Here is a 12,013-nt window from a genome sequence, read left to right as displayed (position 1 = left end):
GAGGAAGCATGTAAACAAATCTGTTTCAGCTTTCATGAGAGACCATGGAATGGGCTCCCTGTACAACAATAACTTGCGTTACTACATGCAAGATATCTACAGAGGAGATGGAGTTCACTTCTCAGATGAGGGCAACAGAATTTTCATTCTGAATTTAAGAATGTGCATTGGTACCTACTTATAAGTACCTAAATGTACCATAAACCCAAAAGCTCTTCTCAGAGCTACCCTTCATCTAATCACTCACAATTATTATTTTTTTCTAACTTTTTTCACTAATTTTCCACAAAATACGCTCCCCGGTTCGCTAACCGAAAGCTAACCTCGCGGAATTTTTTAAAAAAATGTTTTTTTTCCGCACATTTAAGCCTCCTCAGCCACCCTCAGAAAACCTAGGGGGTCAACATAAGTCTACCGTGCCCCCTTCTACACATTCTGAACATTATTTGCCCTCCATCTTGTATCTTAATGCGACCGAAACACAAAATGGTGGACTCCCGTGACGCTTAAGGTTCGCTAACCGGGCCGCTTTCCAGAAAGCGGTCCTAAAAAAAGGTGGGAAAGTAATTAGCAGAAAAACGACTAGAGACACTCTCACCAAATATAGATTAGCTCATACTACATAACAATCCCTTTCATTCTCACAAATTTGATTGAAATTTCATTTAGCCATTTAGCCTGTAGACCTATCTAAATACCCTGAGGTAAATTACTTCACAAAACACATCTAAAATATTGGAATTGACAACCAATGAAAACTTTACTTTCATTTACAATTTTTCTTACCTGACATTTGATTGGTTATATACCTGAATATATATAAAGGAAGAGAAGGAAACACAGCCATTTTCACTGCTACTTCCTGAACTACATTTCAAGAGCCTTTTCACCTCCCTGTAAAGTTATTTGATAATTTGTAAGTGGCACTTTAAATTAATTTGTAAAAACGTTTATTGATAATTATTTACTGTCCCCCTGCTATAGTTATAGATACAGATAACCTCCTCTGTTACATTTATTGATTGACTTACACTTCTCTGCTATAAATATGAATTTACTTACTTTAACTTCACTGTTAAAAAAACAGAACTACATGTCTGAACTTAAACCCAACAGTGCCCTAACTCTTCTAATATAATTATTTTTTTATGCAATTTACAGCAAAAAAATGGAAGGGGAGCAAGAAAAAACTAATGTTTCCTTCGAGATTACATCCGAAGACATTTTAACTGAAGAAAATGTGGATGAAGATTTTATGGCTCAATCTTTTGACGAACAATTTATTCAAACCTTACAAGAGACAGAAACATCCATGTTTGACGAGATACCAGATGATATAATGCTGGAAGTTTTAATGAACTATGAAAATAATAAATAATTTTTTTTTAAATCAAAATAAATAAATAAATAAAAAAAAACGAACAAAAACAACAAATAATTAACATACAGTATTAGAAAAGTCTATCATTCTTTTATCCTTAAAGTACGCTGCCCAGAACGCTTTCCGGTTCGCGAACTTGGCGCTTACCACGCAAAAAAAAAAAATTTTTTTTTTTTTTGGACCCTCCTAGGCCCTTTTAAAACCTCCACATAAAACCTAGGAGGTCAACGAGGATCTACTATGCCCCCTTATGGTAATTTCCCCCTTTGTTTTGGCCTCCTCTTGTCTCTCGATCCTACCGAGAGACAAGATGGCGGCCGCTCCGGACAGTTTAGAATGTTGACAGACACCGGAGGGCCAATCATCTTCGCATCGCAAAGCTCCGATACGCGAAAAGTTCGCTAACTGGATCGCTACCCGGAGCGCTGTTACAGATATATATCTTGATTTAAACGTTAATTTCTCAAAATCCACTGAAGCACATATATTGAGACCTAGCAAAGGCACATCGGGCTAACAGTCCCTACAATTTTGCCAAGTTTCGTGAAAATCCATTCAGCCGTTCGGGCTAAAAGTGAGTCCAACCGCCCTATGGAAATTAACATGGGAAAAACGTGTTTTGGGACCCCCCTTTTTTCTCGGCCCCCCCTTGACGACCCCCCCCCAAATTTTCAGGGGCTGCTCAGAAACAAAATGTGCCATTTTCCTGAAAATTTCAGCCAATTCCGTCCACAAACGCCAAAGTTATTAGACATAGAATTTTCAGAAATCCCATAGAGAAAAAATCCTAACTATATATACCTACTGGCGACCGCCAGTAGGTAATATATATATATATATATATATATATATATATTGAATGAAGACTCCTGACCGCCAAATGTAGCGGTTTCAACAGGCGTAGACCTCTACTCCAATGATGGGTGTTCTTACTCGATCTTAGCAAACACCAAAAAGCCACATCACAAGTTCCTGTGCCAGTAATCCATCTTTATTCCAGCAAAGTGAAAAGAGCGAGTGCCCTCCCTGACGCGTTTCGCTCCGCAGGCGGAGCTTGATCACATGACGCGTCAGGAGTAGGCAGTGCATTAAATTGAAATTAAAAGCCCTAGCGCCTAAAGAAACAGGACGCAAGGGTTGCAACAAAGCAAATGGGCCACCAATTCACAGTGAAAGCAATAGTGCATAACAATGATGTTTTTGATAAGTGAACATAAAGACACAGTTAGAGCATAGTGCTCAAATGACATATAAGGATGGCGTCACATAATCAGGCTGACAAACACATTCAGGGAGTGAATCAACTGAAATAAATTGATTCTGTTGGTCTCATCTAGGTTTATATACATAAACCAAAATGTGGAACAAATCTTAAGTTTCAACATAGCAAAATGTAAATACAGCAAGTGCCCTGGAAATCTAATGCTAATGCAAAGAAACATTCTAAAAACGATAAAACCAACAAGTTATGCTCCCTGGGCTGGTTGTCCAAATCCCTATCACTAATGCATAATATGTCTGAGTGTCAACAAAGTGCCACAGTGCTAAAGTGCAAATGCTTAAAAACAATTACATGATCAAATGAAAAAATGTTCAGGCTACAGAAAACTCAATTTGGAAACCTACAAGAGAGAACAAAACAGAAGCAATTTCACATTTTGATATTTCAAATTTGAAAGTAATAGTCAGCAACAGCAAATCACCAAGGAAACAAATCAAATAAGAAAGAAAACTACGTTCATACAGGCTAAGGCAAAATACACACAATTTATAGAAAGTGATGTAATTCATCAAACGCATTTAATCCTGCAGGGGACCGGGTATCAAGCAGCAATATGAAATATGCTTCCCTTTGGCGTAACAATTTTTCGCGGTCACCACCTCTGCCCGGATTGACTACAGAACACAATAGAGTGTATGTGAGATCTTTTAATTTCTTATCATGCACCGCTTTAAAGTGGCGAGCCACTGGATAGTTCATATCAGAGTTGACTATGGCCCTGATGTGCTGCAAAATGCGCTGATTCGCTGGTAATTTGGTGCTTCCAATATAAGATAATGAACATGTGCAGGTTAGCTGGTAAACTACAAAGTCACTGCGACATGTCAGATGTTCACGTATTGGAATCAACCTGTCATTGAAAGCCGAAGCATAATGTGTACCGTTGACTGCAAAAGTGCAGGCACGACAGGAGGTGCACCTGAAAAAACCTGGTCTGTTAAGCCAATTGGTTTTGGGTGAAAGTTCAGGTTGGGTTCGATCCAGTGAATCTTTCATAGACGGAGCCCTCCTGAAAGTAATAGCTGGTGATTTAGGTAAAAATGGAGCCAGAATCACATCAGTTAATACAATTGGCCACTCCGATCTGATGATATTGCTGATCTTGGATGTTTGGGAACAAAAGGTGGTGATAAAACGAACAGAGCCCTGTTCGTTGGATTCGGGAATCTCATTGTATCTAGAGATTAAGAGTTCCTCACGAGGGCGAGCAAGTACCTTGGCAAGAGCCTGGTTCAAAATGACTTTGCTATAGCCACGTTTTAGGAACCTTATCCTGGATTCCGTTAAGCATTTGTCTAAGACATCAGGACTACTGCAAATACGTTTGATCCGGATGAATTCACCCAGAGGGATGCTGTTGATAGTGTGTGGAGGATGAGCACTGCGGGCATGCAAGATCAAATTACCCGCAGTGCTCTTCCTGTGGAGTTTGGTGTGTATGGTGTCATGATCAATATAGACTTGGACATCCAAAAATTCAGCGGAATCAGATGTTATTTTTGCAGTAAATTTTAAATTCCTGTCATTGACATTAATGTCATCAACAAATGAAGCAGCCTGTTCTTTGGTGCCCCGCCAGACGATAAAAATATCATCAATGAAGCGCCAATAATGCGCTAGATGGGGAAGCCAATGTGCATGGGTGACCCCCAGGACATGCCTCTCCCACCAGCCAACATGGAGACATGAGTAGCTGGGGGAGAAGCATGAACCCATGGCCACCCCGCGTTCCTGATGGTAAAAATCCTTTCCAAATTGGAAATAATTATTGGAGAGGCATAAACGTATCATTTCCAACAGCATGAGGTTGTGATCTCTCAATGCTGCCTCTCGTCCATCCAGGAAATATTTAACTGCTTCTAGGCCTTGGTGATGGTTGATGCTGGTGTAAAGTGCCTCAATATCCATCACCAGGAAACAAAAATCAGGACCCCAAGTGATTTGACTGACCTTAACCAAAAAATCTGTAGTGTCTTTCAAAAAGGAAGGAAGAGAAAACATATGTGATTGAAGAAAAAAATCCACATACTTAGAAATGTTTTCATTCATGCTGCCCTGAGCGGAGATGATGGGACGACCCGGGACAGGGGAAGTGCATTTGTGGATTTTGGGTAACAAATAAAAAAGTGGAGTGATGGGATGTGATACATTTAAGAACTTAAATTCATCCTTTGTTAATAAGCCAGTTCTATACCAGAGATTAATAGCTTTTCTAGTTGTTTCATGGCTTTTGAGCATCACAAATTTAGTGGATCTAGTGTAGCAGAGAGGATCACTAAGCTGTCGGGACGCCTCCGCGATATAATCAGACTGGGCCCACAACACTGTATTTCCCCCTTTGTCCGCACTCTTCACTACAACCTGATTGTTACCCTGGATTTTTTTCACAAGTTTGTTGTATTGAACATTGTTAAAATCGACTTGTTGCCTCTTCTTCAGCACCGATCTATTGAGTGACTTCAGTTCTGTGATAATCCTGTCACTGAAGACATCCAATGCATCTTTGGGCATCAAGGGCAGGAATGTGGATTTGCCTCGAAAGGTGGTCGGGGGAGAACAATTAACCTTAATGGTTTGACTCACTGTCAAATCAGTTTGCAAGTTGCCTTCATTAGCTAAAGACAACAGCGTTTGCAGACCCTGCAAATGTTTTACCTGCAGAGCTTCCTCATTTGATGTTTCTACCTCACCTTCAACATGCGCAATTGGAATTTCTGGATGAATCAAGAAATATTTCTGCAATTTGATTTTTCTTATAAATTTAAAAACATCAATTTGCGCTTGAACATATGAGAAATCATTAGGTGGACAGTACGAAAGTCCTAAAGAGAGGAGTTGTTCTTCCGCCCTGGACAAAGTCAAATCTGTTAAATTGATCACAGTGTTGTCTTGTTCACTGGTTAATTGTTCCAATTCTTTCGAGTTTTGCCTCGCCTTCCACCTCTTTTTGGCACTCCGTTTCCTGCAGCGGCGTTTTTGGCTACCACTTTGTCTGCTTGGGGAGGAATGTTCCGTGAGCGCAGAGAGTATCTCCGGTCCTCGCTGACAAAATTTAACTCATCAGCCATAGAGAAATTAGTCAGATCAATGGGAGTTGCATCAGCGTTTGGCAAACTTTCCTCGGAACCACTGAAGGATGCCACTGATAGATTATCTTCATTCCTCACCACTGGACAGCTAGCGGCCCCTTGATCAATAGTTGTGGTTGTTTTTTGTTGGGCGGACTTGGCTTTGCGTTTGTATGAGTTGTATTTACGTGAGAAAGTAAAAATACGACCTGTCGCATAATCCTCTTTGTCCCTTGCAAACTTGCTGATTTTCCTTTCTTGAATAGTTTGCTCCAACTTAGCAAGTCTTTGATCAATTTCTTTACGGGTGTTCGCTATTAAATCAGTGTCACCAGTTGCTTCCAAAAGTTCATTGACCTTTGCTATTTCAACTAATAACGTTTCTCTATCAGAGTGGGCAAATTCAGTCAAAATTAATAGCATGTTTCTGGATGATTGAAGGCTATTCTCTGCCCATCTCTGCAGCATTTTGGGGTCCGGGTTTTCATAAGTGGGAACAATCATTACTCTCAAACCCCGGGGCACTCGATTAACCTCCAGATATTTGTCCAATGATTTTTTTTCCCACCACTTGGAAAGTTCACTACGAAGTAGTTTCTCTAAAGTTTTTAACAATTCCTTGGTGCTGTTGTTGACATTTAAAGTGCGACTTTCTTGATTGGTTGTAGAAGTCACAGTAGGCAGGTTTCCATATAGAGCCTCCGCTGCCATTTCCCTACTCTTGAGAGCATCGGTGGAACACATGTTGCAACTAATATAAACGGCCAAATATGCCGTTGGATTACTGAAGTGGCTGACGAATGAACAAGAAGGTTCTTATGGAGTTATTAGCCCAAACCCGCTTAGCTTAATTGAACAAACTGGTGCGCGCGAACAGTACCTTGCCAGATTCAGCTCCGGGACGCCGAGTGAAATCAGCCGACTCCTTCAGCTCCGAAGCACACCTCCGGGTCAGGATGCTAGATAGCGCCAGCCAGTATAATTATTCAGTAAATAAGTCGCGGGGGGCACGGTATAAGGTACTCAGAAAGTCCAATTGAAGAACGCCGAGGCGTTTCAGTTTGCAAAACACACCGTGCCTCAAACGATGGGCAGGTCCACGAAGCCGGAAGCAAACCAATCCCGGTAATGAAATTGAACGAAGACTCCTGACCGCCAAATGTAGCGGTTTCAACAGGCGTAGACCTCTACTCTAATGATGGGTGTTCTTACTCGATCTTAGCAAACACCAAAAAGCCACATCACAAGTTCCTGTGCCAGTAATCCATCTTTATTCCAGCAAAGTGAAAAGAGCGAGTGCCCTCCCTGACGCGTTTCGCTCCGCAGGCGGAGCTTGATCACATGACGCGCCAGGAGTAGGCAGTGCATTAAATTGAAATTAAAAGCCCTAGCGCCTAAAGAAACAGGACGCAAGGATTGCAACAAAGCAAATGGGCCACCAATTCACAGTGAAAGCAATAGTGCATAACAATGATGTTTTTGATAAGTGAACATAAAGACACAGTTAGAGCATAGTGCTCAAATGACATATAAGGATGGCGTCACATAATCAGGCTGACAAACACATTCAGGGAGTGAATCAACTGAAATAAATTGATTCTGTTGGTCTCATCTAGGTTTATATACATAAACCAAAATGTGGAACAAATCTTAAGTTTCAACATAGCAAAATGTAAATACAGCAAGTGCCCTGGAAATGTAATGCTAATGCAAAGAAACATTCTAAAAACGATAAAACCAACAAGTTGTGCTCCCTGGGCTGGTTGTCAACATCCCTATCACTAATGCATAATATGTCTGAGTGTCAACAAAGTGCCACAGTGCTAAAGTGCAAATGCTTAAAAACAATTACATATATATATATATTTACAAAAAAGTTGTCCCCCAGCAAGAACGCACTTGACAGACAGGCGAATCCTGTGGTTTAAACAGCATCCTGTATTCTTGTTCTGCCTGTTAAAATCATCCACCCAACGCGTTTCAGCACCCCTGCGCCTTGTTCACAGGCTTGCAGCGGTGTCAGTTGGCGGGAAAAAGCAGGTAACGAGTCACTCTGTTTTTAAAATCTTCAATCATTACGCCCTCTGGTAGGAATTCCATTTGTGCAGAATTCTGAGACTCGTAGTATTCCCACTTTTGAAAATGAAAACCTCCAGTGGTTTCCGCCTAAAACACCAAATATATATATATATATAGACGCTGTTGCTTCTTCATGATATATATATATTGGCTATTAATACACTCCTGGAGGATAAGAACATAGTATGCAAACCCTCCGATAAAGGAGGAAATATTGTGATCATGTCGAGGCCTAAGTACGTTGCAGAAGCAATGCGCCAACTTCAGAATGTGTCCTGCTATGCTGTGATAAAGAAACAGGAATATTCAGCCAGCATTAGCGTTCTTCATGCCTTGCTTAAGAAATGGTACGACAAACAAATGTTAGATTTGGAGGAATATCTGTTTCTAAAAACTACTAACCCTACTCTACCTTGTTTTTATCACCTACCCAAGGTTCATAAGAACATCAATGAACCCCCAGGTAGACCTATAATTTCTTCAATGGGAGGATTGACAGAAAATCTTTCTAAATTCTTGGATCACCATCTGTTCAACTTTGTACTGTCCCTGAGATCGTACATCAGAGACACTACGGACTTCATTGAAAGGGTGGAATTGTTGGAATGGCAATCGTCTTACATACTGATTACCCTAGACATCACAAGTTTATACACTTGCATAGACCACGAACAGGGTCTCCACGCAGTAGAATATTTCCTGAATAAGAGAGAACTTAAATACGCAATGCACAATAAGATGCTGTTGGAACTTATTGCATTCTGCTTACATAATAACATTTTTCTCTTTCAGGACACTATGTATCGCCAACTCTCTGGTACGGCCATGGGTTCCTGCTTCGCCCCCAGTTACGCGAATTTATTCGTGGGCTGGTGGGAGGAGCAGGTAGCCTGGGTCCCCAGACTTGCCACCTGGAACACCAAGGTGGTGACTTGGAGCAGATACATAGATGATCTGTTCCTGGTATGGAATGGAACAGTTGATGAAGCCAACCAGTATATCCACATGCTCAATGAGAATGAATATCATTTGAGATTTACTAGGGAGATCAGTAGTGAAATGGTTAATTACCTAGATCTAGAAGTTAGTGTCAACAAGGGACGCATTTGCACACAACTTTACCGCAAACCCACGGCTGGGAATAGCGTTTTACACGCTTCCAGCGGTCATCCCCGCAAGCTGATTAATAACATCCCTTACGGGGAATTGTTGCGGTTAAAGCGCAATTGCAGCCAAAACGTACAGCTGGTGAATGCTTAGAGAGATTTTTAATGAGAGGTTATAACCCTTCCTGTCTTCAAGAGACCCTTAATAGGGTAAGGAAAATACCCCGTGCTAATCTTTTCGTTAAGAAAACAGGTCCCAATGCTGAAGGAAGATTCCGCATCATAACACCTTATGCTGCTGACTCCTCCAAACTGAGATCCATCTTGTCCAAACACTGGCATATTCTGAAATCTGATCAGATTGTAGGGTCTGATATTCCCAACAAACCCTTAATTACGTTCAGGAAGGCCAGATCCCTGCGAGATCAAATAGTTCATAGCTATTTGCAGCACATACAGAAACCATTGGGCACTTTGAAGGATACTAAAGGGTTTTTCCCTTGTGGAAAATGCAAAGCCTGTGCAGCAAGCAAGAGGACATTGACATATCAAGTCCCAGGTATGAAGAATGGGAGGAGGATAACTAAGTTTATGTCATGTCACACAGATTTTGCAGTTTATTGTTTAATGTGTCCTTGCATGTTACGGTACGTTGGGAGTACTATTAATCCTGACAAATTGAGGATATTAGAACACATTCGGGCCATTGTAAACAAAGACTTTACGTACCCTGTGGCCCGACATTTCTCTCTGAAACACAACAGTGACAGGAATCTCCTCAGATACTTTTGTTTCGACCAAGTAGCAGATAATCCGAGCGGGGGCAGTAGATTGCTCACACTCAGGAGACTAGAGTCTCGTTATATCATAGACCTGGAGACTAAAGCACCTGGAGGCCTGAATATGGGAGAAGAACTGGCCTCACATTTGGGTTAATAATGAGTATTCCTGTGTTATGAAATTCATTCGAATCGAATACTGAATTTCCAATATCGAGTGAAATGCCTATGACATGTTTTCTGAAATGTTTCGAGTGTTTTTGTTTTTGTCTTCTGTTTTTGTTGATGGATGACGCTACTATTAGCAACATTCAGCTAGATGAATTGCTTCAGTTTTTAACTACACCGAAGTTGTGGCAGTCCTATTGGGCTGCAATTGCCGATCCACGGCAAGATTTTGTCCGACTTTACCACATTACAGTTTTGTGTTTTGGTCGGGAGTTGAGTATTTCTCAACAATGCATTGTTGTCCTAGCCATAAAATGTAGTAAGATTTTGTACAATATTTTGGTTGGTTTATGAGACATTGCTTTTGCCGATACACGGCAGTATTTTGGTGTTGCAAACCTGGTAGCAATTCATGTGAAACTGTGTTGAAAACATACACTATAAGATGGCGCCCAACGCTGTGTAAATGAATTAGTCCTTTGTTTGTTTTTATCCATTTTGCAAACATTGAAAATGGCGCCGCGCACTGAGTTTCAGATGTGAACATTGAGAAAGGGAGGGCTCTCCCGAAACGCGTCTGTTGTTTTTGAAATAAATCACCCTGCTAAGAAATATTGCCGTGCTCGAGAGTGCTTATTGTCCTATGACCCGGCTGGGTATTTCTAGGATTTGGAGCTGTGATATATATATATATGTATATGTATATATGTATATATATATATATATATGTATATATATGTATATATATATGTGTGTGTATATATATATATATATATATATATATATATATATATATATATATATATATATATATATATATATATATATATATATATATATATGTGTGTATATAATATATATATAAAAACAAGTTTGTCCCAAGAACAAGGAGCACTCCTGATTCAGTTATTTATTCAATTAGGCAGTTGTATTTCTGGTTTAAATTTAATAATATTCCTCCTTTTCCTTACGCGTTTCAAACTTAAGAAACTTCTTGATCACAGGACTCCATCAAGAGAAATGTTCGACATGCTGGAATTGTTGCATATTATTTTCTCAATGCTTATTCAATTAGCTGTGCTTTCCGATGGGCCTTCCAATGGGTTTGTAACTTTACGCTGCATCCTGGGACAAATAGTTCTGCACAATATATTGTTCACCCTTCAGTGAGTCAGCCTGAGACAAAGATATCGGAATTGCAAGTATTTTTCTGCGCCACTGAATCGTCCTTGGGTCTCGCACCTGTGATACAGGGCGAAGCCCTGTCGCAGCACAAGACTATTGTTGGCGGCTCTGCTTACAAGGAGCCAAGAGGGAGACAAGAGATGGACACGCGTAGCATGCCGAGATTGGATCAGGTCGCGCACGTGAACACGCGCTCCGATTCTGGCATGCTGTTCACACACACAGACGCGCACACGCACACACATACACAGGCACACACGCACGCACACACAGACACAAACACACGTGCACACACACGCGAGCGCACACACACACACACACATCCCCTCCCTCTCTCTCCCCCCCACCCCACTCACCGGACTCTTTCCACGTGTCCCTCTCCCTCCACAGCGGGTCAGTCTCGGCAGCTGGCTCCAATTCAGACTCGGAGCTCGTAATTTCTTCTCCGTCGATCCTCAGCTTGCGCCGGGACACAGCCGATGTGCACGCTCATGGCGACGGAGTCTCGTGCGCTCCCACTGCGCTTTCAGTTTCGCGCCCGGCGATCCTCAGCTTGTTTTCATACATGTTCCACATTTTATGATTTTGGCCCCTTGCTCTTTTGCTGTTGTGGTATATCTAGCCTCAGACTCACATCCCCTCTAATACATTTGATCATACTACGCCCCTACCTCCATCCTACTCTCCCGGACACTCACTGGCTTCACCCAGGCCGGCACCAATGCGACTGCCTACTCTGGACTATGGCTACACCACTCTAGATTGTGGCAACCGCCACCCCATTCACATGGACTGAGGTCAGGGCCCCCTGAGAGCTGCAGTCAGTCCCGGGAGTGTGGTAAACCTCTCTGTGTGCGCTGCAGTAGTAGTAGACCCCCTCCAGGAGTTCAGTCACCCCCCTTGGGGCGCAGTCAGGATTCCCAGGGTGTAGTGTAGTCAGGACCCCTCGTCTAGTGCAGTCAACC

The sequence above is a fragment of the Lissotriton vulgaris genome, chromosome 3_1 (genome assembly GCF_964263255.1).
Source record: "Lissotriton vulgaris chromosome 3_1, aLisVul1.2, whole genome shotgun sequence".
Taxonomy (NCBI): domain Eukaryota; kingdom Metazoa; phylum Chordata; class Amphibia; order Caudata; family Salamandridae; genus Lissotriton; species Lissotriton vulgaris.
The sequence above is the reverse complement of the archived record's forward strand: the minus strand, read 5'-3'. Positions refer to the sequence as shown.